Here is a 26,873-nt window from a genome sequence, read left to right as displayed (position 1 = left end):
CGACTTTCTAAGGTTGCTAGGCCTCATGGCATCCTGCATTTTTCTGCTCCCAGAGGCTTGACTGAGGATGAGATCCCTTCAATGGGCCCTCAGGACTCAATAGTCCGAGTTTTCAGGGGAGATGTCAGATCTTCTGCAAGTCTCGGCCAACGTAGCTCAAGATGGTGGGCTTGCAAGGAAAATTATCCTCAAGGGGGAACAGTTTTGGCAACCATGGCCGGAGATAACAGTAGTGACGGATGCCTCACTCACGGGGTGAGGAGCCGTGACCAGCAATCTGACAATCAGCGGTCGTTGGTCTCCATCGGAGTCCAAACTACACATCAACCTTTTGGAGCTGAGGGCAATCAGACTAGCGCTGAAGGCCTTCCTGCCCTCTGTACAGGGAAAGAATGTCCTAATGATGACCGACAGCACAGTGGCCATGTATTACCTCAACAAAAGAGGAGGCGTAGGGTCACTCCCACTGTGCAGAGAAGCAATGTACCTCTGGTTCTGGGCAATGCAAGAAGGAATCTCTCTACCAGCGTTCCCTCCAGTCCCCGTGATTCCTCAAGTAATCTGGAGGTTGAGGAAGTTCAGGAAATCCATGATCCTAATTGCCCCGGATTGGGCCAGGAGAACCCGATACCCGAACCTTCTGGACATGTCCATCTGTCCTCCAATAAGTCTTCCACGTCTTCTCGCAAAGGGCAGGTCAAGTTCTCCATCCAGAGGGCAAAGCTCTCAGCCTTCACGCTTGGCTTCTGAGAGGCTGAGATCTAAGGATAGGGACCTTCCGGACGACGTTATGGACATTTTGCTTTCGGCTACAAGGCCAGCAACAAAATCCTTGTACCGGTGTTGGAAGAAATTCAGTGCAGGGATAAGAATGTGGGTCCTTTTCAATGTAGCACTCCCATAGTGCTTTCCTTTCTTTTACATTTGGCCAACTCGGGGCTCCAAGTTGGTACTATTAAAGGATATTTAGCAGCGCTATCTATCTTCGAGCACTCCTCAGAAGAAGTTTCATATTTTAAGATGCTTTTAGTTGTCCAATTTCTTAAAGGGTTAACAAATGTGTTCCCTCCTACACCTTTTCAGGTTCCCATTTGGGACTTAAATTTAGTTTTAAAATTTCTTCTGTGCCCCTTTTGAGCCTTTACATTCTTGCCCTTTAAGGCTCCTAACTTTAAAACTGTTTTACTAGTGGCTTTAACTTCAGCCCGCAGTGTAAGTGAGTTGCAGGCACTCTCTTGTAAGCCTCCTCACACTATTTTCCACAAGGATAGTTATTTTTTTTTTAACTTGTTTATTTATTAACAGCACACAGGAGCAAGCATGATCAACTCACTTTTGTTACAGACGACATATTACATTTGAAATGCCCCCCAACGGCATTGTTCCCGGGCCTCCTTCCGTTCCGCCAGGTGGCGAGCTGTCCCCCATAGAACGGAGAGCGTTTGCGATCAGGCGCGGCTTAATAGTAAGCGCCGGGTATTTCTGGTCATAGTCTAGGACCGGGCCCCAGACGTCCAAGAAACGATAGTCTGCCCGCCTTAGCTGCTGTGACCTTTTCAGCTATTGGGATGTCCCAGAGTTTTATCCACCACAAGAGCGTGAGGGGGCCTTCCGCAGCTTTCCAGGTGCGGGCTACCGTGATTTTGGCAGCCAGCAAGAGTTGAGTGGACAGCGTGGCCCTCCTCCCCGTTCTCGGGTAAGCGTCCGGTGCGGGATCCCAAGGAGGACCTGTTCGGGAGTTAGTGGAATGGTCACTTGGGTAATGTCTTTTATAGTGGCGAGGCATTGGGTCCAAAACTCCTTTACCTTAGGGCAGGTCCACCACATATGGAAGTAGGATCCCAAGTGGCCGCATAAACGCCAGCAGTGGGGGTCCAGGGCTTGTTGAAAGTGGTGGAGACGTAAGGGGGGGTAGTACCATCGCAACAGCAGTTTGTGGGCGCATTCCCGGTTGGTGATACAGCGGGGTGCCATGCGCGTCCTGGTCCAGATATCCACCCAGGATTGGTCCTCTATAGCGTGACCCAGGTCCGTCTCCCACAGGGACATGTAGGAGGGTTTAGAGAGGAGGGGGTCGTCCAGCAGTAGCTTGTAGAGGGCGGAAATCTTCCCTCGGGCAGGCAGGTCAGCCGCTGTGAGTTCCAAGGGAGTAAGAGGCCGAGTTGCTGCCATCCGGGTCTGGGGGTTGGAGCACCAGTGTCTTAGTTTGGCATAGGAGAATCTATCCGACGCTGCTAGCTGAAAGGAGGATTTACATTGTTCGAACTCCAGGGGGGGGGGAGTCTCCTGCGAAGAGCTGTCCCAGCGTTTCAAGGCCTCCTGCAACCCAGTTTCTGAAGTTCGCTGGACAAGCTCCCGGGGAGAAGGCCGGGTTGTGGAAGATCGGGGAGAGCGCGCTCAGGTCGTTTGGGATCCCTCTGTATCTGCGGGCCCACTCCCATGCCTTTAACGAGTTTTTCGTGGCCGTCAGCACATCTGGCCAACTCCGACACAAAGCGTTAGGGAGAAACGGGAGGAAGCGAAGAGACAGGGGTAGGCGCGATTGTTCGATGTCCACCCACTTTGGGCGACCTGAGGCCAGTCCCCATGCCTGGAGATGGGCCAGCTGCGCCGCGATATACTTGCGGAGGTCCGGGACCCCCAGCCCTCTCAGTCTAGCGCTGGCCATTATCGTTTTCCGGGGAATCCTTGCTTTCTTGCCCTTCCATATAAAGTCAATCAATTTCCGTTGAAGCTTCATGATGGGGGCAAGGGGGATTGAGACGGGAAGGGAAGCACAGGCATATAGGAAGCGGGGAATGAGATTAATTTTGCAGGTTGTTATCCGGCCCAGCAGGGAGATTTCCTGCGACCGCCAGCACGTGAGATCCTTCTTCTCCAGTTCCTCGAAGAGTGGGGGAAGTTGGCCTGGTAGACTTTTGTTGGTTGTGCTGGGATCCGGACCCCCAGGTAGGGGATTGCTTGGGTGCTCCATTGGAACGGGCTTTGCTTCTCCAGGGCAATCCTTTCGTCCGGGCTCAGGCCCACACCGAGGGCTATCGATTTTGAGAAGTTGATGGCGAATCCCGCTACCTCGTCGAAGCTACGGAGCTCCCCCAGAGCAGCCCTCGGGGAGGATTGGCTGTTTGTGACGGTTAGCAAGACGTCATCCGCGTAGAGGGCGATCTTATGCTGGGTGGCGCCTATCTTCGGGCCGCTCATCAGTTGGTTTGTCCGCACCCGTTGCGCCAACAGTTCCAAGACCAGGGCGAATAGCAGGGGGGACAGGGGGCATCCCTGCCTCGTTCTGCAGGTAGGAAGGATAGGGTCCGACAGGCGGCCGTTAACCCTGAGCCTGGTTTTGGGAGCTTGATAATTTGCCGGGACCATTTTTCTGAAGATTGGGCCAAAGCTGAAGGCTTCGAGGGTCAAGGTAAGAAATGTCCAGTCCACCTTGTCGAAGGCCTTGGTCGCGTCCAGGGCCAGTAGGGCCAGCTGCTGGGAATTTCTTGTGGTCATCTCTGAGGTTCAGGGCTCTGCGAATGTTCTTTCCTGGACCGGTAGTTGATGAAGCCGGTTTGGTCCGGGTCGATGATGTTCGGTAGGACCGGAGCCAGGCGGTTAGCCAAGATTTTCGAGTAAATATTAGCGTCCAAATTAAGCAGGGAAATTGGTCTGTACAAGCTGTTCTCAAGGGGGTCCTTTCCGGGCTTTAAAGCGAGAACGGTAATGGATTCCTGCATGGACGGAGTGATGTTCCGGTGGTCACAAATGAATTGAAGAGGCGAGCCACCAATTGGGGACGAAAGAGTTTATAAAATCTGGTGGTGAAGCCGTCCGGGCCGGGGGCCTTGGGTTTCAAACTCTTTATAGCCTCTTCCACCTCCTCCGTGATAAGCGTTTCCAGCTCCTGGCCAACCTGCGGGGTCAGGCGTGGAAGGGCCGCCTTACGGATGTATGCACGCTGCGCTTCCAAGTCCCTCGGGACCGCTGTCATAGTCTCGGATTGATGGGCCGTGGCTAGCCGGATTTTCTCTTGGTCTGCATAGTGCACCGACCCCTGTGGGTCACGAAGGCCCCGGATGGATTTCTGAGTCTTCTCCCTAGCTAGCTTGCTGGCCAGGAGTTTGTTGGCTTTGTTATTGTGGACATAGTACCATTGTTTGGTCCTAGCGAGCAGGTTCGCAGTGGTGTCGGCGTGGAGATCCTCCAGCCTCTTCCTCGCCATTTGCAAGGCTTTGTAGGATTTCGGGGACCAGCCCTTCTGCTTGTGGACCGCTTCGGCTGCACAAACCTCGGCCTCCAGAGCGTCTCGGGTCGCCTTCTTCTGTTTGTGAAACGCGGCGCCTTGGGTGAACAGTTCCCCTCTGAGCACCGCCTTCATAGCGTCCCAGGTGTTGGCGGGGGACGTGTCCTCGTTAAGGTTCTCCGTAAAGAAGTTTTTGATTGACCTGGCGATTGCATCTCTCAGTCATGTCCCCCAGGATAGGGTTATACAAGGTCCATTGGCGACGTGGAGGGGGATCCGGGTCGTGGACTCGGAGGGAGAGCGAGACTGGGGCATGGTCCGAGAGGATCCGGGGGCCGATCGTGACGTCATCCGTGAAGGTCAGGATCCAGGGTGAGGCCAACAGGAGATCGATTCTGGAGAAAGTGTGATGTACATATGAGTAAAAGGTGAAGTCCTTCTCCTCCGGGTATAACACTCTCCAGGTGTCGATGATATCAAGCGTGCGGAACAAGTGGAGCAGGGCCAGGGCTAGCTTCTGGTCCCTGGAGGTGGGGGGGTGAGATCTGTCTTTAAGGGGTCCGGGGCCCCATTGAAATCGCCCCCGATGACAAGTTGTCCTTCCGTGAACGGGAGGAGGGTCTCTTCCAGGTCCTGGTAAAATCCATCTTGGAACTCATTCGGGGCGTATGCTGAAACGAGAGTATAGATCTGGCCCATAATGATGCATTTGACGGCCACAAAGTGACCCTCTCGGCAGCGCAGGACGTTGAGGACTTGGGGGTTCAAGCCCGCAGCCAAAAGGATAGCGGTGCCACCCTTTTTGGTGCCATTGGACGCTAAGAATTGTGTGGGGAAGAGTGCTTCGGAGGCGCGAAAAGTCCGCTGGAATTAAGTGTTTCCTGCAGGAAAGCGATTGAGGTTCCGTCGGATTGCAGCCTGTGTAGGATGGATTTCCTCTTTGAGGGGGGGGGGGGTGGATAGGAGAGTTCAGGCCCCTAACATTCAGAGTGGTGAGTTTCAGTTGCTGGTGTGGGGGCTGGCTGTCCGAGGACCTTTGCCGCGGGGGGGGATTTGGGAGGGGTCTAGGTTAGCCATAGCTGCGATGTGTCAGCCGAAGTAGGGCTCCTGTGGCTGATGGTTTTAACAATAGTCTCCAACGAGAGATCCAAACTTCCAGCTTCGCCTGCAACAGGAGGACCCTAACTGTGGCCGGGGGGCCGATTGATAACTGTCGGCGGGTCCCCCGGACATCCCAGGCTGGCAACGGGCGACCTGAGCGACATGGTTGATACTTTCTCCAAGGGTAATACGATGACATCCACCTTGGAGGGTATAGGCCGCATGGGGTCCGCGGCGGGCTTAAGAGTATCGCTAGTCTCAGTGCCGCTTGATCCTTAAGGGAAGCGTGGGCCATCATCTGGGTTTGCGAGATCTCTGCACTCGTGACCAGGGGGTCCGTTTCTGCTTGGGGGAGCCAGGCCCCAGGGCCGGCCGTAGAATGGAAGCCGCATCCTCGAGGTGACTGATGGTGCGAGGGGTGCCTTTATATGAAAATTGTAGCGCCGTAGGAAACAGCCATCTGTAGCGCACCTGCTGGTCTCTGAGAAAAAGGGTGAGAGGACGGAGCATTCTGCGGTTTTGGAGGGTTAGGGGCGATAGATCTTGGAAGATTTGGAGTGGGGATCCCTGGAAGGAGAGCTCGTCCTTTGTGTGGCCTATCGCAGCAATAGCCTCTTTAGTGGTGAAGAAGTGGACTCTCGTGATGACATCTGGGGGAGAGTCTGTCAGTTCCCCGCCGGGGGCGCATTCGGTGAGTGCGGTCAAGTAAGAGTTGCGTTTCATCCAAGTCCGGCAGTAAAGATTGAAAGAGGGTGCTGACATATTCAGGAAGTTCCTTGTCTGGGATTGATGAAGGGACCCCTCAGATCCGTAAGTTATTGTGCGAGAGCGGTTTTCCATATCCTCTTTCTTAAATTGGAGGATTTCGGTTTTATCCATTAATGCTTGGATATTACCTTGCATCTCCTTCATCGAGTTAGAATGGTCCACTGCCATCTCCTCGACCTCCACTATTCGGTGTTCAACGTTGTCAATCCGCTGTTCGGTTTGTTCCAACTTGGCTGTGAGTTCCGTCATGCAGTTCCGGAATTCCGCTTTAATGTCAGACATAAAGACCTGGAGGTCTTCCTTGGTGGCCAGCGTGCCCTTCACGTCGGAGGCCCTCTGGGGAGTTAGATTCGGGGGGTTGGTTTTCTTCCCTTTCTCTGGGGCCTGCAGCATGGTGGCAATGTCAGTGCCCCTCGATGATTTCACCACCTTGGTCATGGCTTAAGAGGGAGGAGAGGAATATGCTCGCTGCCAGGGGCCACAGGAGCCTAAGGTGGCGATAGAAATGGAGTGGGCCGGGGCGCCCCAGGAGATTTCTCAGGGAGAAAAGGCAGGAGTGCCTTCGCGGAATAGTAATCGTGTCATAAGGAGAAGCCACACAAGGTGAGGGGTCCGGATCCAAAGCAATGGGGTGGAGGTGGTTCCGCTCCGCCGGTGCGTGGCGACGGTGGGCAGGGGCGCCCCAGGAAGCTGCAGGAGCACCAGAACCACCGCAGTGGAAGCGGACCGCGATCAGTAGGAGGTGGGGGGGGCAAGATCCGGTAGGCCTCAGGGATGGTGGCAGGCCTCCGGGCAAGCCCCTGGGGGAAGCCAGTCGTTGATGCAAGTGGGGAGGCTCATTGGCCACCTCACTCAATGGGGACAGAGGCGCTCACCTGGAGAGTGACGCGTCGTCGGTTCCTCAGGGTGCCAGCTGCTGGGCGGCGGGTCCGTCGGGGCTTGGAATGCTCGGTGGGGCCAGCGGCGCCCGCCTGGAAAGTAGAGCGCCGACCACGCTGGAGGCGGGGGCCGCAGGCACCACTGGTTTAGGGTCCGCCAGAGCTTGTCTTGCGGGGGAGGCCCGGCATCACCAGGCCCAGGCGGGAGGGGAGGATGCAGCGCTGTAGCTCTCGGCATTGGAATGGTGGTCGTCGGACCCTGCCGTCTCAATCGAAGACCCCGTGCAGATGAGGGGGAGGGATGGGGGAGGCGGCAGGTACTATGAGAGTGCTGTTACATGTTGGAGCCACTCTGCCCCTCCCCGCATCAGGCAGAAGAGCTCCAACGGGCCCCGGCGGCAAAGGGCCCCAGTCGCTGCCGCCATCTTGAATCACGGCGGGGAACACCGCGGAGAAGCTCCAACGCCGCGTTTTCAGCCACTATGCCGCGTTAGGGGCCAAGAATGTAGCCACGGGTGCAGGAGTCGTTCCGCTTCAGATCCCTGCCAGGAGGCCGTTACAGCATAGCGGGAAACGGTGAAAGATCAGTCAGAGCCGCGGAGGCCATCAATGGAGCGGCCTCATCTGCGGCGCTCCAGGCCACGCCCCCAAGGATAGTTATTTTAAAGGTCAAACCTTTTTTCTTACCTAAAATAGTTCGATTTCCATCTGTCACAAAAGATTGCTTTACCTTCCTTTTACCCTCCTCCGCATGCTAGTAAAGTGGAGGGAAAGGTTCCACAGCCTAGACCCTAAAAGGGCTCTCAGCTTCTATATCTCTAGACTTGAAAGGTTTAGACAAACTGATCAGTTATTTGTCGGTTACACTGGACACAAATTGGGCCTTGGTGTGTCCAAACAAACCTTATCCAGATGGATAATCCTACCAATATCTGAATGTTACAGGTTGGTTGGGAAAGAGCCTCCAGATGGATTAAGGGCTCATTCAACCAGGGGGCATAGCAACTTCCACAGCTCAGACGGATGTTCCTGTGCAGGACATTGTGCAGCGGCCATCTGGTCATCCATGCACACCTTTGTAAAACATTGGTTAGACTCCACTTCTTACCAAGGAGGCCTTTTTGCAAAAGCCGTCCTTAATTCAGTACATAATTAAAAACTCTGGTACTCCCTCCTCCAAATGACTACTGCTTGAATACGTGGGAGGACACAATCCTTTCGAAGAACAAGTTACTTACCAACTGTAACATTCTTTCCACTGGATGTTCCTCCCACGTATTCCTCATCGACCCTGCCAACCTACCCATCCGTACAGTTTTTATGCTTTTTGCACTTGTATTTCCTTAAGAGCCTGACATCCTTCGATGCCTGATACAACTGATGTGACCATTTACACTGAAAAAACAGAACTGAGACCAACAGGCCCGGCTTCAGCCCTTTATACTACAAATGACGTCGACACTCGACGGTGGCCCTTGAGGGACTAAAACTACGTGGCCTCGAGCACAGGGCCCACTGGCAAACATTTTTCCGATGCAGCAAGCTGTCAGATTATCTAAGATGAGGAATACGTGGGAGGAACATCCAGTCGAAAGAACATTGCAGTTGGTAAGTAACTTGTTGTTCTCTGCCGTGCATTTATATTCATTCAATGCCGTTGATTCGAACAGAGCATCACGTGATTTCTAACTGTGTGACGCATCACGCAGTATTTCGACTACCTATTTCAAAATCGAAAACCACGCAGTGCAGCCATCAGTTTGTTGGGAGAAGGTAGTTGTCATGATGCCCGCTCCCGGGGAGCCGGTTCAAGCCCTGCGTCCCCGAAAGCGGACATCCAGTCCCCAAGGAAGGACCCAGCAACCCCATATAGGGGCCCTTTGGACAGTGTCCTGGCGCCTATGGCGCCAGGCCCATTATGGGAGTGCTTGGGTGCACTTAACTGATGCAGACCATGCTGCAGGATCCCGGCCTTCTTGAGGCCTGAAAGGAACTACTTTACCTGTGGGACTAATTTACCATCCGGGCGTGGTCGGGGAAGGATACATACCTGGAACTTCTTCCAAGGCTATTTAAACCCCACCCGAACAGCCACACGTGCTTCGCGTTGTTCTGCATCTAGCAGCTGGACGCTCACCGTGTCTGCTCCTGCATCCTGACTTCTGCCACGCCTGCCAGCATCCTGGATCACCTGCAAAGGAAGAGAAGAAGAGAACAGAAGAAGGAAAAGTCCTTCTCCAGCATGGGGTCTGGCATGGATTCACATGCTCATGAATATTCCCCGTCGTCAGGCTGGGAATCCTCGTTAAAGAAAAAACCAGTATCCGTTTCGTTTCTGATCTGTCTTTCGTAGTAGTAACCAATCACTGATCTCTGCGTCATACTGACCACAGCCAATGACTGCCCTCTACCTAAGCCCCGCTTCTGGCAGCCATCTTCAGATTTTTACAGCACGTTCAAGTGTTGGGATCCTCGTGCTATTGCTCTCGAGCGTTAGTGCTATTTTTTCACGTTTTTTTTCTCAAAAACTTCCCATCCTAAAGGGACACCGAAAGTTTCTCAGGTTTGTGGTCCAAGGGCGTCACTATCAGTTCAGAGCCCTTCCCTTCGGACTGAGGTCGGCACCCAGGGTGTTCACCAAGTGCCTCGCACCGGTGGCTGCGCAGCTGCGCCGAGAGGGGATCCACGTCTACCCCTACCTGGCCGACTGGCTCATCCGAGCGAAGACGAAGGAGCTCGCCGTGGAGCACACGGCAAGGACCGTCCAACTTCTCACGGACCTGGGATTCTCCATAAACTACGCCAAGTCCCACCTGGTGCCCGCTCAAGACGCACGGTTTCTGCGAGCGAAGCTCGACACAGTGTCGCTTCTGGCCTATCCGTCGGAGGAAAGGACGAGGGCCATTTTGGGCAAGGTGCAGCGGATGCTGGTTGCGGACGCGGCCAGAGTGAGGTCCATCAAGTCCCTCCTCGGAATGATGTCTTCTTGCATTTACCTCATCCCCCTGTGCAGGCTCCGGATGCGCCCGTTGCAGGAGTTCCTGGACGCACTCTGGATCCAGACGACGGGCAGCTTCGAGGAGAGGATCACACTCGACGAGAGTTTCCGACGAGCGATCCGGTGGTGGGGCACCCGCGCGCATCTGACGGCGGGCATGGACTTCCAGACCCCCGGCCACCAGGAGACAGTGACCACGGATGCCTCCCTGGAAGGGTGGGGAGCGCACACCGAAAATCTGCACGCGAGAGGCCTTTGGCTCCCGACGGAGAAGTCCCTCCATATCAACGTCCTGGAGCTCCGTGCAGTGTTTTGGGCCCTCAGGTCCTTCCTTCCGTCCCTCAAGGGCAAGGTGGTGAGGATCTTCACCGACAACACCACCACCATGTTCTACATCAGGAAACAGGGCGGAACCAGGTCCCCAGCCCTGTCCAGGGAGGCGCAGGATCTGTGGCATTGGGCCGTCGCCCAAGGGATGTTTCTGGTGCCGTTTCATCTGGCAGGGATAAAAAACACCATTGCCGACTCACTCAGCAGGGAGCTGCGCTCGTGCCACGAGTGGGAACTACGACAGGATCTAGTGGATCGCCTCTTCCGACGGTGGGGCACACTCCAGATCGATCTGTTCGCAACGGCGACGAACTCCAAGTGCCGGAGGTTCGCCAGCAGGTTTCCCCAGCCGAGGAGCATGGGCGATGCTTTCTCGTTCCCCTGGGAGGGCCTGTTTCTATAAGTGTTCCCTCCATTGCCATTGCTGATCCGGCTCATCAACCAGCTCAAGAGGTCACGGTGCAGGATGATCCTCGTCGCACCTGCGTGGCCGAGGCAAATATGGTTCCCGGACCTTCTGGACTTGTCAGCGTCCCCGTCAATCAAGCTGCCAGTGGACGCGGATCTTCTCTCCAGGGAAGGAGGCGCCATCCTCCATCACGACCCGAAGTCGCTGAACTTGCAGGCCTGGCTCCTGCAGCGTTAGAGTTTGGAGGATACGACATACCGGCCGACTGCAGAGAGGTTCTTGCAAAGGCCAGGGCGTCCTCAACTCTTAAATGCTACGGACACAAATGGAAGAGGTTCTCTGTCTGGTGCCACGCACAGAAGATTAACCCTCTATGGATTACGGCTCCCCAAGTACTGTCGTACCTACTGACGCTGGCCAAGGCTGGACTGGCGCACGCGTCCATCAAAATTCATCTTGCTGCGATCTCCCGATACACCAGAACCACGGGGCGGACGTCTTTGTGGTCTCATCGTCTGGTGAAAGAGTTCATGAAGGGACTGTTCAGATCGTTCCCGCCGGTGAAGGCTCCGGCTTCGGCATTGGAGCTCAACGTGGTGCTGACCAAGCTCATGGGACCTCCATTCGAGCCTCTGCACTCGGCTCCGTTGAAGTTCTTGTCGTGGAAAACAGTGTTTCTTGTGGCCATCACCTCCGCACGACGGGTGGGAGAGATCCAGACTCTTTCCTGCAAGGCCCCGTACTTGACTTTTCACGACACGAGGGTAGTGCTCAGGACGCACCCCTCCTTCATGCCCAAGGTGCCGTCGGACTTCCACCTCAACGAACCCTTGGTGTTGCCTGTTTTCTTCCCGTCACCTTCGTCGCCGGCTGAAAGGACTTTGCACTCGCTGGATGTGGCTAGAGCGCTGAAGTTCTACGTGGACCGCACGAAGTGTTTTCGGAAGACGTCGCAACTCTTTGTGAACTTTGGACCTGTCAATCAGGGGAAGGCTCTCTCGAAGGCTTCCATTTCCAGATGGCTCTCCGGCTGTATCATGTAATGTCATAGGTTGGCAAACCGACCGCTGCCTGGCCGTCCGAGAGCCCATTCTACCAGAGCGATCGCAGCTACCACGGCGTTCCTATCTGGTGTGCCCTTGCTGGACATCTGCAGGGCTGCTACGTGGAGGTCGACGCACACCTTCACGAAATTCTACTGCGTCGATCGGGATTCCAGGGAGGAGTCCAGGGTCGGCCAAGCAGTGCTGCGCAACCTGTTCGCCTAAGGTGAGCCTGGTGAGGAGGTAAGATTTGCTTAATGTTGAGTTTGATGTAATGCTTAATGTTGAGCCTTTGCCACCTCCCGTGGTTGTGCATGTGTGTACTGCTATGTATTTATTCATGAGCATGTGAATCCATGCCAGACCCCATGCTGGAGAAGGAACAAGTTACTTACCTGTAACTGTTGTTCTCCAGCATGGGTCTGGAATGGATTCACATGCGAACCCTCCCGCCTACCCCTCTGCGGCTCTTCACTTGGTCATACTGCCACTTCACGTGCTACCAAATCTGAAGATGGCTGCCAGAGGCGGGGCTTAGGTAGAGGGCAGTCATTGGCTGTGGTCAGTATGACGCAGAGATCAGTGATTGGTTACTACTACGAAAGACAGATCAGAAACGAAACTGATACTGTTTTTTTCTTTACCGAGGATTCCCAGCCTGACGACGGGGAATATTCATGAGCATGTGAATCCATGCCAGACCCATGCTGGAGAACAACAGTTACAGGTAAGTAACTTGTTCCTTACCTGCTAAATCCGCATCCCGGAGACATCTCGCCGACAATCCTGAAAAGGAAAACTTTTATTTAAAAGCTCATCGCGTCGATCGCTGCAGCGCCGCATTTCACTCACATTTACAGGGCGCCTCCATGTTCAGCAGCGATCATCCGGATTCGCAGTCACGCCCCAGCGCCTAGGGAGAAAAAGACCAGAACAAAAGGTGAGAGAGAGAAGGGAATAAGGAAAGCTACAGCTCCATGTTAAGACTTACCTGTTGCTTCATTCCCTCTTCATTTCGGGTCCGCGCCGCATCCTGGCATTTCCGGACCCCGGCCCCTAAGGGGAAAAAGAGACATCAGCGTTAATGAGCAAATGAAAAGACATTACCAAAAAACGCTCATTAAAGACTTAACTGATTTCTACAAGGATTTCACCTCTCATCTCGGTGCCTGTTCCCCGGCATTCTGTAACCCGGCCCCTATGGGGGAAAAGGCACTAGCATTAGTACATTAATGCATGGACACAAGGGGAACCTCTTATCAAAAAACTTACCTGGAAGCCAAGTAAGTTTGGTTCTCACCAATCCGAAAATCCAGTGAAGTAACTGGATACCAACGCGCACCTGCATCAGAAGCAGGATGGAGAGCTCGTCCTTCCAGACCCTAAGGTGAGACGCTACGAGGAATCACAGAAGGGTTTTGAGGAGGGCGAGAGGGGAAAGTGGGAGGCAGATTGCATTACCCCGCAGACAGTTAATCCCCTATTTTCACCTAAAGAAGGATACTTCTGTGAGCCAGACAAGCCAGATTTGGGGGCCCGGTCCAGTCAGTCTTCCGAACCCTGCGCATCACCTTAGAAGAGGTCAGCAGCGCGAACCAGGCCAGCGCCTCCGTGGGAGTCAGGTGAGCGTAACAGTAGTAACACGTACAATCCGATCTGTGTCCGTGTTTTTCTCCCTCGGGTAGAGTAGATGCTCTCTGTCTAGCAGGTTCCTTTTGGCTGATCTCTTCACCAATTTTCGAGGGTAACCTCTTTCCAACAATCTACTACCTAGTATGTTTGCATGTTGTTCAAAATCGCCAATATTGGTGCAGGTTATCTTTTTGTGAGTGGGGTTGCTGGCTTGAATATCCTAATGCGGTGTTACGATTGGTTACCTTTCTGTAAAGTGATGTGTATATGCAGCCCTCCTGGTGGGAAATAATCAAATCTAGGAAGGGCCACTGTAAATTTGTTTTCCCAGTAAAGGTGAGGTTCCTATTACGTTCATTAATGGCAGATGATAAACAGATCAAGATGTTCCTTAGTGCCTTTCCAAATGAAACAAATGTCATCTATGTAACGTTTCCAATGGGAAACGTGACTTTTGAAGGGATTGTTATAGATGCAACGGTCTTCAAAATCCGCCATATAGATGTTTGCAGGGCTTTGGGCAAAAGCTGCCCCCATGGCGGTCCCTAGTTTCTGAATATAAATGCTGTCCAAAAATTGAAAAAAATTGTTACGTAAAGCTAATTGAAGGAGACTCGGAACAAAGTGGGTGGGTATGTCATGTGGCATACGGCGGTTGTTCAATTTCCGCTCGATGCACACCAGCGCCTCTTCCTGGGGGATGTTCCTATCTTGGGAGGTGATATCTAAGATAACCAACCAACTGGAATCCCCCTTCATTAATAGGCCCCCATAGTAAATTTATGGTGGCCATGGTGTCTTTCAGGAATGATGGTGAATCCTCCACCAGTTCATGGATGTCCTTCTCTATATATTGCCCACAGGGTTCAAGGATGGAACCACACAGCGAAACAATGGGTCTACCAGGTGGTTCTAGACAATTTTTGTGCACCTTCACTAGAGCATATATTGTTGGCATGCGACATTCTCTTGGGGTCAAGAAACAAGCTTCCTCTGTATGTAGAAAGCCTGCCTGTATTCCTTGTTTGCACAATTCTTGCAAGAATTTCATGATCGTCTGTAGGATCCGTTCTGATTTGAAGGTAATGATTTTCATTATTGATTAGGGCATATACCATATTCTCATAGTGTTGTCTGTCCATCACTACTATGCCCCCGCCCTTATCGGCTGACTTACTGACTATGGTTTTGTTGCAAGCTAAGGTTTTTAAAGCTACATTTTCCTTGGTTAAATTCAGTCTGCCGTGGTGAATTACCGAAATTCGTAATGTCGGGTAGAGCTTTTAGACTCATCCTTTCGAAGGCAATTATCTCTGGTGGAATGTCGCTGCTACCAGGTGTGAAGGAGGATTTAGGTCTGAAAACCCGTTAGAGAGGGAATAGCCTTATCTGTTTGCTCATAAAGAACACCCTCAATCTAATTGTTCTAGAAAATCTCCTCGATTAATTTTCAAGGTTATCATTAGAATTGTCTTTGGTTGGCACAAAACTGAGTCTTTTCCTCTGGACATTTTCTTCACCAGTGGTCAATCAGTGTTTGGACAAGTTAAACACTACTGTTTGACTGCTTGTTACCTGGGGTATCTAACACCCATACCTGACTTTCCACGAATCGAGCATGGTGCTGCGGACGCACTCCTTTCATTTGTGCCGAAGATTAAGTTGGAATTCCACCTCAACAAACCAGTTACCTGTTTTTTTCACGAAACCTTCGTCTCCGGCTGAGAGGGTCTTGCACTCGCTGTTCGGTGCTTGTTCCCTGAAGTTCTACGAGTTTTCAGAAGACTTCACAGCTGTACGTGAACTTTGGTCCTGTGAACCATGGGAAGGCCTTGTCCGAGGCTTACATCTTCAGGTGGCTGTCCGGGCTGCATCATACACTGTCATTGGTTGGTGAACCGACTGCTGCCCGGCCGTCCGAGAGCCCACTCCACCAGTGTGATCGATGCGACGACGGCGTTCCTGGCTGGTGTGCCCCTGCTGGACATCTGCAGGGCTGCTATGTGGAGGTCAACGTACACCTTCACGAAGTTCGACTGCGTTGACTGGTATTCCAGAGAGGAGTCCAGGGTCGGCCAAGCAGTGCTACGCAACCTGTTCTCTTGAAGGTGAGCCTATACCGGAGGTAAAAGTAATTGCTTCTGTTGAGCCACCGCCCATGGTTGTGTATTTTTGTACTGCTGTGTATTCTTCATGAAGCTGTGAATCCATGCCAGACTCCATACTGGAGAAGGAACAATTTACTTACCTGTAACTGTTGTTCTCCAGCATGTGACTGGCATGGATTCACATGCAAACCCTCCCTCCTGCCCCTCTATGGCTCTTCTTGGTCATAATGACACTTAACGTGCTATCAAATCTGAAGATGGCTGCCAAAGGAGGGGCTTAGAGGAGGGCAGTCATTGCCTGGGGTCTTTATGACCCAAAGTACAGTGATTGGCTTAGAGGAGAAACACAGTTTTTCAGTGAAAGTGAAACTTTTCTTTTACCGAGTATTCCCAGCCTGACAGGGGGATTATTCATGAGCATGTGAATCCATGCCTTACCCCTGCTGGAGAACAATAGTTCTAGGTAAGTAACTTGATCCTTTTTGTGAATAGTGGAACACTTATGCTAGGTACAGGAAAAACCTATAACATATTTTGTGATATCCCAGTGTTATACTAGATGAGTAAAACCTAAGGATGTAATATTCTGTTACAGGTGCTTTTGAGATCAGTAAAACACAGATTGAGATAAGCAATAATGCTTAACTTATTTTAGGATGGCAAACGGCTACCTCAAGGTAAGTAAAACCTACTTTTTTTTTTTTAAGGAGCTATCGGCAACTTAAAGGCATGTATACACCTCAGACTGTTTTTGTGTCTGTCTAAAACAGACCAGGGAAAGCAAAACACAGTGTTGCACTTTGACTCCGTTATTCTAGGTAGGTAAAACTCAATGCAGACCTATTATGGACAGGCTAACAGCAAGTCAGGGAAAGCAAGTCCCAGTTGGGAAAAGTATACACCTATAAAGAGTTAGTGAAGCCAACCGCATTACTTTTGGGAAAGGGGCACAGCCAATTACCTTACATCTACTTTCTATGAGAATGGCGAAACCGTTTCTAAAGAAAGATGTTACATATATACTTTTTGGAATGGCAGAACATTACTAAGGTAAGTAATAACGTTTTAACTGTTCACTCTCAGTTACCAACTTCTTTTGCAAGTAATTCACTTTTAAACACTTATTCTCGTTTCTAGGCAAAAGGCCCAATCCTTGGAAGTGTTTTCGTTATTCTTGGAACATGAGTGTTCTCATTGGCAGAAAGGGGGTCACTAGAGTCTAGTGTCCAAAAGGCATGTCGGGATAGTTTCTTAAGTAGCAAAAGGCAGAGTTCCTAAGGAAGACTTTTAAAACAAGTAAGTACTTTACTTTAGAGTAGTTGAGGGTCCAGGGGCTTCGGAGAAGTCTCCCTAAGAGGATTCCAGTAGGAGCCTGGGTGCGCTGGACGAGAGGACTCCCGGATTCACAGACTTCAGATAAGTAAATACCCAAGCCAGCACAGTACCTCAGCACAGAATTTGCAGCGGGACAACTTCAGGATCTGTAGCTAAAAACTTGGTTGTTGAATTCCTTCATCAAGATGACAGGTCACTGGAAGGACCTTTGCACGAAAGATCACGGGGAAGGCTCTGTGCAGCTATGTGGATTTGGTGCCTTTTTCAGGAGCACAGAAGACAGAATATTGCTGGTCGGATTCTCGTCGTTTGCAAGGACCAGCACTCCGGTGAGTGGACTTTCTGGACTGTAATCGTGCCTCTAGAGATCCAGCAGGATGACCACGAAGTTTGAGATTCGGAAGACTGCAACGCACAGTGGCTAGAGGTCTCAGGGTATTGCAGCCCTGCAAGGTCGCAGCATGGCATGGGATGGCTCAAAATGCAGGTCTTCTTGAGTCTAGTGGGTCTGGCCAGGCACTGGGTCGTCGTTTTCATAGTCCCCAAGTCGTTTCGAAGGAAGGGCTACAGCAGGCTCCGGTTACACTGCATGCTCTCTGGTCGGGTGAAGTGGTTTCAGCCGCAAGTTCTTCATCTTTGGTTTTGGTTCCAGTGGTCGACTGCCTCTTCAGCTATCAGGATCGGAATTTCATGCAGGAACGCAGCCAATCAAATAGCCTTGCAGCATTCAAAGTTTGAATGGATTCTCACACTGCAGAGTTTTGGACTCCTCCCTCACTTCCTGCCTTCAGACACTCTGGAGCCTGGGTGGGGAGTCCACAGCACTCCTGCCAAAGATAAAAATCGCACAAAGGAATTTCCCACCCTGGATGTCAAGGGAAGGAACAAGAAAGGACAAGGAACACTTAAATGGTGAAAAAAAGAAGACATGGCCATTTTGTTTAAATGAGCAGCCCGCAGTAAAGGTACCCTGAATTAATACAAAGGTTCATTCCCACCAGCCACTAAAGGTACGTTTATCCTTGTAACATAAATGTTATATTTAAAATGAGAAAGGGGATAATCCGTATCTCCCCCCACTCCCCGGCCCTCAACATAAATCGGCACACACAGCACGAAGTCCAGGGAGCCACTTGGAAGGTAGACACAGGGGCCAGAGGACGCAAAACACCTCAAATAGAACAATGTCAAGCAAGTCCAAAGGAGGCAGAGGTAAACAACTAGCAAATCTTTTGCTAAAAAGTCTCGACTAACCCAACCTACTCCATCAGACGCAAATAGGGCTTCGACTAGCTATGTGCAGTAGGTGGGAGGCCGAAGTGAGGGCCCAATACTGGAAGCAATAGCAGCCCTAAAGGCGTCCCTGGTAAACAAGATGGACACGATTATGTTTGATGTTGTCCTTCTCCATCAAGATGTAAGGAACCTGGCAGACCGAGTGAGTACGGCGGACCAGCAGGTACAGCAGAAAACCACTGACGTTGCTACCACCCAGACCCAAATGTCACACGTATTACAACAGGTGAAGATCCTGGAACGCAGGGCGGAATATGCAGAAGGAAGGGCCCGAAGGAATAATATCCGGATCGTCGGACTGCCAGGAGAAGAGGGCAGAGACCCCACGAACTACGTTGAAAATTTGCTGTTGCAAGTGATTGAGGCAGGGTTACTGTCACAAGGCTTTGCGCTGGATCTGCCCACAGGGCCCTGACCAGGAAACCCCAACCGGGAGCGACCCCAACAACTTAAGCCCCCCCGCCCCCCGAGAGCAATTATCGTTAGGATTATGAATTTCAAAGACCTGGAGAAAATAGACATTTTCGAGGAGGGGGATGGGGTGATAACCAGGAACTCTTCCAGGATAAAAATCTAGCCGGGGGACTGTCCTGGTCCATAGACAATGGGCGTGCTTTGGCCCAACCAAGGAACGCCTCAGAGTAGCAACCATACGTTAAATGCTGCTGTGCCCTGCCAAATTGAAAGTGATATGTGATGGCATATCTCATTTCTTTGAGACGACGAAAGAAGCCCATGCATGGATGGATCAGCAGGGTATCCCTCAACAGACTCAGAAATGCCAATAATGATGAGAATCTACCCCAGTAATGACATGTGTGAGCCCAACATGAGGAAGAATGTACCGCCACCAAAGATGTCACGTAAGCCAGAAGGAATGCAATTAAAGTGGCAACAAGCTTTGGTTCTGCCGTGGGTGACGACGGGACACGAAACACCAAAGAGTACTACTAGTTTAGATGTCAGTGCTAAGACATCATGCTGCGGCGGGCCTGCCCCACCTAGGTGAGCAGGGCAAGAGAAGCTGCGATGCCCAAGCAGAAGTAGAGGAAGCAGCATACAAAGAAGATGGCAAGGCATGAGTGGCAATGGAATAGTCAAGGTTCATATGACGCATGGCCAGGAACATACCCCCAGTCTGAGGTCCCATGCAACCCTTGTGCAGAATGGCAGTAATGAAGGAGATATGCCGGTGGGGGAGAAAAGCAACTCAGAGCAGGGCCATAGAAACAGGAATCGGACATGTGGGCTCGCATAACACTATGGGAGAGGGCTGGCCAAAGGGCACACCGCCAAAAAAAATGGGTCAGGAAGCAGTAACTATCGCAACCTGGAACATTAGGGGACTCAACGCCTGCGTGAAGAGACTCGGAGTGTACGCCTGGCTGAACATGATGAAAGTGAAGATGGTCATGTTGCAAGAGACTCACTGAACGTTAGAGAAGCAAACAAGTGTGGCGGTCAAATGTACAGCTTGACGTATTCCAACTATGCTATTGGTGTGCCGATGTGGATCGCCCCTTTCGGTCCCATTCCAGTTGATAAGAGGGCAGATTTATCATAGTACACGGAATGCTAGAGAATAAGTAAATATGCTTGATAAACACCTACGCCCCGAACCACGATGCAACAGAGTTCTTCAAGAAAATAGCATCCAAGCTGGCCCCATACAGAGAGGCGATGTTCATCTGGGCAGGCGATTTAACTGCACCCTGGACCCGCTACTTTATCGGATGACCAGCATAGGTGACCTGCGCCGCCAGCCAAAGCCTTACAAACGATCCTGAACCGGCTGCATTTGGCGGACGTCTGGAGAAGGGTACATGGAAAAGTGAGAGGGTACACACATTATAGCACCCCACCCCCATGGCATATTTACTTTGCACGCATAGACTATTTATTCACGGGCACAGAAACCCTGGGGGAGTTCACTGAGATACACCACTATTAGCAACATGGGTGTATACCCATAGGAAGGCCCCTGTACCAACGTGGCGGCTGAGGGCAGAGGCGCTGATGGAGGGCGAGTTCCAAGAATATCTGCATAGCACGATAGATGATTATTTTGAACACAACATGGGAAGCGTTGATAGCAACGGTACGATCTGGGATGCCTTTAAATTGATGGTCGGGGGCGGCGGTGGGGAAAACGGGGGGGTGCTAAGAGAACTTCCTGGTGGAACTCGAGGATGTGGAAAGGGAGATGGAGCTGGCCGAATACCGGGGAGGTATCTGGGGAACTCATGTTAAGGTGTGCCGCAGTCTGGGAGAGACTGGGGAGACTGGACTACGGAAGTATATACAGAGAATTTATGCAGAGGAGAGCAAACCCGGCAGGCTCCTGGCCTGGCTTGCCAATCAGGAAAGTAAGAGAGAACCTATTAATGCGAAAAGAGACGCAGAAGGGGAAGAGGTCAGGACCCAAGAAGGTATCGACTAAATATTTTTGAAATTTTATGAGCAGCTGTACGCTCCCAACTCAGCGGTGGAAATGTGCGATATAGCTGTTGCCTTGGCTGAGATGAGTCTACCTAAGTTAACAGAAGAGCAGGTCCAAATACTTAAAGCCCCCCTCACAGTGGAGGAGCTGGAGACTGTAATTGCTGAGCTCCCAACTGGCAAATCCCCAGAACCCGACAGACTCCCAGGCGAGTTGTATAAGGAATACAAGAGCACCCTAGCACCTAGATTGTTGGAGACCTATGAAGAGGCGTACAAGAAGGGGCAGCATGTCAGAATAACTTATAATACCTATCCTCAACCCAGGGAAATCGCCACTAGAATGTGCCTCCTACAGGCAGATTTCCCTGATTAACCAGGACTCCAAAATCCTGACGCCAGTCCTCTCCAATTGGCTTAAACGGGTGATACCAAGCTGATGCATCCGGACCAAACGGGCAATTTCCCAGGAAGGAACACGACGTGGAACCTGAGAGAAGACTCCACCATGTGGTGGGCCAGACGAATCACAGATGGGGCGAATGCGCCATAGTGTCACTGGATGCTGTGAAAGCTTGCGATTCCGTGAATTGGGATTGGCTGCTGAGTGTTCTCGCCCACTTTGGAATAGAAGAGGGGTTCCTCCGCTAGATTAGACTGCTTTATAAATTTTATAAAGACACCAGAGCAAGAGTGAAAACTGGGAGGCACATCTCGAAGGTCTGGAGAATTTACAGAGGCACCAAGCACGGGTGGCCACTATCCCCAATGTTGTATATATTGGCCCTCGAGCCGCTGGCGTTCTTCCTCAGGACCGAATATGGGGATACTGGGATAGACCTAGATGAGTTATACACCAAACCTCGCTATATGCAGACGACATGCTCCTCTTTGTTGGGAATTCGCGGGTGCACCTACCATGCCTATTAGAAGCAATAGATGCGTACACCAGAATATCGGGAATAACTTAACGGGGAAGAGTCCTCACTATTCCCCTTGGCTGATCTAAGATGGGTCTCCCCCGAACCAAACTGCTGGACCTGGGTCTCACATGGGGACCGCGCTCCTTCCGCTATCTGGGGATAGAGGTGCATCATGATACCACCGCCACACAAATTCAATACACGGGTGGCCGTTGATGAGACACAGAAAGCTATGGACTTATGGAAGACGCTCCCATTAGGCATGATAGGAAGGGTGGCCCTACTGAAGATGGCGGTATTGCCACGCATGTTGTACTACTTCACAAACATCCCACATGATATACCCAGGGCATTCTTCACACAGTTGCACACAATGGCACGAGAAATCCTGTGGGGAGGGGGGGAGAAACAGGATAGCCCTGAACAGGTGTAATCAGGGTTGGGGCTAGGGGAAATGAAACAGCGGAGGTAATGATTAAACATGGTAAGGCACAACATTGGGAAAGGGACCACGAGAGGGAGATGAGACCACGAGCTGATGGGATAGGGTGTCCGGGTAGTAGAAACGGACACATTCGGACACATTCTTGGCTTAACCAGATGGAGGAACGGGGCGGGTTGAAAATCGGCACCTAGAATGTTCGAGGGCTAGGATCCAGGCAAAAAAAGCAGAGTGGGGGAATTTTTGAAATGTCATGGGAAACAGGAAACGCATATGGCAAAAGGGGACCTGCTGACTCTGGGTACACTATGGGGGGTTGGGGGGCAAGTATTAGGAACATCTTCCTCGAAGCAAGCGGAGTGCTGATCTGGGTGGCGCGATCGGTGCTGCTGCGTGTGAAGGTTTTGAAGGATGAAGTCGGATGGACGGTGTTGGTTGTAGGTGTATGGGAAGGGGGCAAAAAACACATGACAGCGTCCCTCCACAAAATAATGGAGGATCTCGACCTGGTGGAAATATGGAGAGAGAAACGCAGAGATTAGAGTTCTCATACCACTCAGGGGGTACATGGGTTGTACTCTTGTCTGGATCTGGACTACCTCCTAACAGGGAGGGAATACTACTGGCACTTTATGGCCCCGAATACCTGGGACGTACCCTCTCGGACTGCTCACCCCTGCTGGTTAAATGAAGGGCTAGGGGTAGGAGGCCCCCCGCGTCGATTATGGCAAATGCAGGGAGATGTGTTAATGAATTGGTCGTTTAACTACGCAAGCGGTTTGAAACCTATTTTGAACTAAATGAGGGATTAGTGGACACAATGGGAATGCTATTGGAGGCCTTTAAGGCGCACATAAGAGGGCTGCCTCTCCACTACTGTGGGGATGAGGAAAAGACTACAGGAAACATTACACCAACTGGAAGGGCAAGTGGCGGAATTGTACAAGGAGGCAGGGAGAGGCACTCAGGTGGGGGATAGAGTGGCGTTATATCTTGAATGTTACCATGAGACACTGGGGGACTTGGCACGCTTTGATAATAGCAAGCACGACACTCGATTACATGGGGAAGGGGTTAAGGCGGGAAAGCTACTGGCTTTGTTGATAAGCAGGGAGGGACCCAGGAAGGGGATAAACCCAAATCAGAACTAAATTGGGGGACACAGTGGGTTCCCAGGAACGGATTAAAAGGGTCTTCAGGGAGTTTTACGAGGATCTATACACAGGTGAAATTGGGTATGGAGACGTAGACTTGGAAGACCTGATGGCTGCTATCCAGTTGCCAAAATTAGGGGAGGGCCTAAAGGAAGAACTGGAGACCCTGATAGAGGAGGGGGACATCGGAGTGGCAGTACGTGCTATGAGAAGGGGCACGTCCCCGGGCAGTGATGGATTCCCCATCGAGTTCTACTCGGAATTTATAGACCTCCTAGCCCCACAACTCAAAAGGTGTACGATGAGGCGTTCGGGAGAGGATACCTCCCGGATTCCATGAGGGAGGCGATAACAGTGATTCTTAAGGAGGGGGTGGTCCCACTAGACTGCATGTCATATCGCCCTATATCGCTATTTGATGGGAAGATCCTGGGCAAGCTATTGGCAGCCATAATGGCGAGAGTGGCTCCAAAGCTAGTCCACTCGGACCAATGTGGATTTATTGGGTGCAGAAACACTACTGCTCATATTACACGTCTTCACCATGTCATGGATTGGGTCAAATCCCTTAAACATCCCCTAACGGTGGCCTCTTTTGATGCCATGAAAGCGTTTGATTCGCTGGAGTGAAAGTATTTATTTCGGGTCTTGAAGGAGTTTGGGTTTGGGGAAAATATATGTAAAAGGCTGGCCCTACTACCAAACCAACGGCAATGGTGAGTAGGAATGAGTGGGTTTCTGACAAATGGGAAATGGGTAGGGGCACCCGACAGGGCTGTGCAGCGTCTCCAATACATTTTGCCCTCGCCCTGGAACCCTTGGCAGAGTTTCTACAGCAGGAGATGGAGGCAGGGATAGGAGTTGGTGGGGGGAGGCGGGGCCCAAAAGTGTCATTATATGCGGATGATCTTCTATGTCTCTAGCCCGTGGGAGAACCTGCTTGCTTTACTGGAGATGCTGAAGAAATTCTGTCACAGATCCGGCTTCCGCATCAATGATAAATCAGTCCTGTTCCCCTTAGGAGGGCTTTGGGAATGGCGTAAGCGGGACTTCCCAGTGGTGGGGATAAAATGGGAGATGGATTCATTTAAATACCCAGGTATACAAATATTTTATGACTTGGAAGAAACCTTCACGCACAATACTGGTAGGGCTCTCTCTGGGATAGGTGATTCAACACAATTTTGGAAGGACCTACCACTTTCCCTAATTGGCAGATTGCCACTATGTAAAATGGTGATCTTAGATTGTTGTATTGTTTTTTACTAACATATACCATATGTGGTGAAAAGATTTTCTTTAAAATACTGGATGGTAAGATAGGGGGAACTATTGTGGAATATAGGAAGGAAGGTGTCCTTACCTAGAACAGATGGAGGCCTGCCGAACTATAAGAAGTATTTCATAGCAGCGCAGTTAGTCTGTGCTGTAACTGGGACAGTCTGGGGGGGAAACCTTGAGGGGGACTGATGGGGAACCTGCCACCAGACCGGAAGGTAGCTGAGATGCTGTGGAACCAAATGGGGAATAAGTGGGCGGGTGTGGGGGGCAGGGTGGCGTCGATCGTGTTTGAGGCGGTTGGGGAAATATGGAAGAAATATGCTGGCAGGGCTCTATAATGGGGACCTGCCCTGTGGGGTGGACCGAAAATTGCGACTGGCAATAGGTAGAGCAGGGATACGGAGGCTCCAGGAAAAGGGGTGAGAGAAGATGGGGGACCCGTTCGAGGGGGGAAAACTGTTGACCTTTGCTGAGTGGTCCACAAAGTTTGATTTGCTGGAGTGCTTCTTCTTGGCATACGGCGCAGTAGCTCGCAGAGCAGAGGAAATATGGGATGGGATGAGATCCCAGAAGAACCGCAAACCAGTCCGCTACTGCGGGCATTCCTGGACCAAGTGGGAGGCACAGCTAGAATTTCACACATTTACACAGCCTTACGCGAAGGGGAGCCTACGACGCCATTGAAGGTGAAGGAGAAATGGGAGAGGGATATGGGGCATCGGATCCTGGACAAGGAATGGGAGACCATATGGGAATATATCCTTAGGGTCTTGCGAAATGCTCGATTCCAGCTAACTCAGTTCAACATTTTGCACAGGACATATGTGACGCCCTCCAGAATGAGAGCGATGAATAATAGCTTACCGGATGAATGCCCCAGATGTGGTAGGGCCCAGCAGGATTTTGGCATATGATATGGGACTGTGGGGTTATCGCACTGTACTGGACCAAGGTAATGGTGGAAGTGAATAGGCTAATGGGGTCTAAACTAGAGTGCAACCCAAAGACATGCATCTGGGGGATTCTTCCAGGGGATAAGAAACAAAAGACACGTAACGGGATGACACGGTTTCTAATGCTGCTGGCTAAACGACTAATGGCTATCGCGTGGAAACACTTTCAGGGCCCTGTACTATCCAGCTGGCTAGCGGATGTCCGTGGATGGGGGGGGGGGGGGGGTAGCCGAAACTGTTATTACAGGGGAAAGGAATGGACACAGAGGTGTCAGAGGTCACTGTGCATTGGAGCCAATTGCTGAATGACCTAGCAAAATCGATGACCTGAAGCCACCATGAATGCTCATAGCAGAAGGGATCGAGATGGACAGGGAGAACGATAGTGTTGAAGTGGTTCCCAGAGGGGATTGAAGACCGCAACTGCCGACTACCGTTAACAGGGGATGGGGTGTGAAGAGGCCAACCAGCCTACATTTAGGATGAGGACGGGGCAGGGGGAGTTGAATATTTGATGGTTGCTGTTTGTTACTGTGGAAATGCAAATAAAGCGTTTAAAAAAAAAAGAACCCTTTCCCAGCTACACAAGTTATAGAATGTGTGACTTTTTGGAAGGATAGTTAAAGCAATGGGCGAACTTCAGATCATTTGCACTTTGCGGTTTCAGCTTCTCGCGGATAGCACCACTGCGGTTCTCGGATACCTTATGGGCTTTCCTCTCATCTGGGGTCCAGCACTCTGAGGTGGCTCAGCCTCAGTCAGTCCTGCTTCATGGAAGTCCAGAGGATCTTCCTGTAGCTCTGGTCTGACTTAAAGACGACACACTCAATTCTGGTCTTCCTCTCCCTGGCAATCGGTTCCTGTAGCAGCAATGGAAGTACAGCCAGCTCAGAGTGGATTTCCAGATGAGTTCGTCTTGGGGTCGATTTGGTCCCACCAACTAAAGGGGAGAGGTCGTCCTTTGCAGGGCTTTTCTAGTCAAGGCGAATTCGGAGCTTCAGCGATGCAGCAGAGCTTCACCGGGCAAACCAACCGTCCAGGCGTTGAAACAGGTGTCTCTTCCAAGTTCTTCTTCGGATTGAGGTAATACCACTGCCACCGCCATTCAAGTAAACTTGCAATTGTAAAAACAATGTGACCAGGTAAGTAAGCAAGGGGATACATTGTATCCCCCTAGCACTCCACATAAGTTGGTGTGTGCTAGCTCACTATATAAAATGTAAAGGGGATGATAATACCTCTTTACCCCTTGAACAGTAGTTCACCCAAGTACATAAAGAGAAGGGGGCAACCCAGACGAAGCCCAAACGTTATAGGAAACTAGAACCCCAATAATACACTATGGAGAGACATAAAAAGGGCACCCATAAAAAGAGTAAAAGACTAGGTCAGCGGGGAAAGATTCCCCTTCACCTAGGGACAAGTGAAAATAATCACCAAGCCCAGGCAAAATGTTCTGGTGTTGACACAGGTCAGGAAGATATATCACAAATATGAAAATCTTACCCAACGGGGGGAGCCGCACAGCGCCCCTTAGCAGCACAAACTTTTCCAA

The 26,873-nt window shown here is 51.3% G+C and overlaps 1 protein-coding gene across 4 annotated transcripts in view; it reads left to right on the top strand.

Annotated features, from left to right (window-relative positions):
- The window catches only part of SYNCRIP (synaptotagmin binding cytoplasmic RNA interacting protein), a 708,200-nt gene that overhangs the window by 533,191 nt on the left and 148,136 nt on the right, over nt 1–26,873 (top strand). The gene's annotated exons all lie outside the window — the stretch shown is intronic.

The sequence above is a fragment of the Ambystoma mexicanum genome, chromosome 4p, assembly GCF_040938575.1.
Source record: "Ambystoma mexicanum isolate Mex_15411 chromosome 4p, UKY_AmexF1_1, whole genome shotgun sequence".
Classification (NCBI taxonomy): domain Eukaryota; kingdom Metazoa; phylum Chordata; class Amphibia; order Caudata; family Ambystomatidae; genus Ambystoma; species Ambystoma mexicanum.
The sequence above is the reverse complement of the archived record's forward strand: the minus strand, read 5'-3'. Positions and strand labels throughout refer to the sequence as shown.